This window comes from Octopus bimaculoides, chromosome 25 (genome assembly GCF_001194135.2).
Source record: "Octopus bimaculoides isolate UCB-OBI-ISO-001 chromosome 25, ASM119413v2, whole genome shotgun sequence".
NCBI lineage: Eukaryota > Metazoa > Mollusca > Cephalopoda > Octopoda > Octopodidae > Octopus > Octopus bimaculoides.
The window spans coordinates 6,904,558-6,907,055 of record NC_069005.1 but is presented as its reverse complement, the minus strand read 5'-3'; positions in this window follow the sequence as shown (position 1 = coordinate 6,907,055).

The following is a 2,498-nucleotide window of genomic DNA, read 5'->3' as shown; positions in this document are numbered from 1 at the left end:
ATATAATATATATATATATATATATAATATATATAAATAAATAAATAAGGATAAGATTGATATTTAAATATCGATTTTATCAAGTGGCCAGCATGGCAGGCAATTTAAACTGGTCGTGTGCATACGTGCACATATATGTATGTATACGTTTGTATATCGTATGTTATATATATATATATTTGTATTTATGTGCTTTTCTGAGTGTATTCCACTGATGAGGCAAAGCATTTCTTATGCAAAGTCAGAAATCCGGGATCTGGAATTATCCAGTAATTTTTGCTTGTTTATTTTGTTTCCTTAGCCTTTGCTCCTGTGTGCCATATGAACATTTATTGTGGTTTAGAGTCAAGATTTGCCTGCTATTTTCAGCATGGCGGTATCTCTTAGATACCCTAAATTATATATATATATATATACACACACAATGGGCTTCTTTCTGTTTCTGTCTACTGAATTTACTCACAAGGTTTTGGTTGGCCTGATGCTATAGTAGAAGACACTTGCCCAAGATGACAAGCAATGGGACTGAACTCGAAACTATGTGGTTGGGAAGCAAGCTTTTTACCACAGACATGCCTACGCCTATTATATATATATATATTTATTAGTCACAGCTCTGGTAATATGGACAAGTGATTAGAATGGTGCAGGAAAGAATCACAAGATGGATTCTTTAAACCATACCAACATGCAAGTGACCTAGGAGTGGACCAAGAATGGGACACTGGACAATATTCATACTTTCAGTTGGTCATGCTTGAGAACCCAACCAGAAAATGCAATGATAATTGCTTCTGATAGGACCCTAAGGAAGAGGTGCATGAAGACTCTACCCTATGAATGGCAGGAAATTTGGGGGTAGACCAAGAACAAGATGGTTGGATAATATTCATAGTCTTCTGTTGGTCATTTTTGGGAATCCAGTTAGAGAGTGAAATGGTGGTTGCTTCTGATAGGACCCTGTTGGGAAGGAAGGTACATGAGGACTATACCCTATTGCTAGCAGGAAGATTAGGGGTTGACCAAGAATGAAATGGTTGGGTAATATTCATAGTCTTGGTTGGACGTGCTTGGGAATCCAGCCAGAAAGTATAAATGAGACAGTTGAATCTGATGGGGATCTGTTAAGATGCTTAAGGACTTTACTCCCATGGCTGATAGGAGAGCTAGGAGTAAACAAAGAATGAGATGGGTGGATAATATCCATAGTCTTAGTTGGGAATCTAACCAGAAAGTCTAATGAGGGTTGCTTCTGATAGGGCCTTATGAAGGAGGTCCCTGAGGATTCTATCCTATGACTGACAGGAGACTCGAGGGTAGATCAAGAATGAGATGGTTTACTCTTTTACTTGTTTCAGTCATTTGACTGCCGCCATGCTGGAGCACCACCTTTAGTCGAGCAAATCGACCCTGGGACTTATTCTTTGTAAGTCTAGTACTTATTCTATCGGATCTCTTTTGCCGAACCGCTAAGTGACGGGGATGTAAACACACCAGCATCGGTTGTCAAGCAATGCTAGGGGGACACGCAAACACATATATATATATATATATATATATATACATATATACGACGGGCTTCTTTCAGTTTCTGTCTACCAAATCCACTCACAAGGCTTTGGTCGGCCCGAGGCTATAGTAGAAGACACTTGCCCAAGATGTCACGCAGTGGGACTGAACCCAGAGCCATGTGGCTGGTAAGCAAGCTACTTACCACACAGCCACTCCTATTCACAGTCTTCAGTTGGTGATACTTGGAAATCCAACTGGAAAGTGCAATGATGGTTGCTCCTGATGGGACCCTGTTGGGAAGGAAGGTACAAGGACTCTACCCTATGACTGGCAGAACTAGGGGTTTCACCGAGAATAAGATGGTCGAATAATATTCATAGTCTGAGCTGGTGACACTTCAAAAACCAAACAGAAATTATAACGAGACATCTGCTTCTGATGGGGATCTATTGAGGAAATGCCTGAGGACTCAACAACCCCCATGACTATTAGAACTAAGAGAAAACTAAGAACAAGATGGTTGGATAATATCCACAGTCTTAGTTGGTCATGCTTAGGAAACCAAGAAAATCAAGGCGGCGAGCTGGCAGAAACGTTAGCACACCGGGCGAAATGCTTAGTGGTATTTCGTCTGCCGTTACGTTCTGAGTTCAAATTCCGCCAAAGTCGACTTTGCTTTTTATCCTTTCAGGGTCGATAAATTAAGTACCAGTTATGCACTGGGGGTCGATATAATCGACTTAATCCCTCTGTCTATCCTTGTTTGTCCCCTCTATGTTTAGCCCCTTGTGGGCAATACAAAAAGAAAAAAAAGAAAGTATGAGACATCTGCTTCTGATGGGGATCTATTGAGGAAATGCCTGAGGACTCAACAACCCCCATGACTATTAGAACTAAGAGAAAACTAAGAACAAGATGGTTGGATAATATCCACAGTCTTAGTTGGTCATGCTTAGGAAACCAAGAAAATCAAGGCGGCGAGCTGG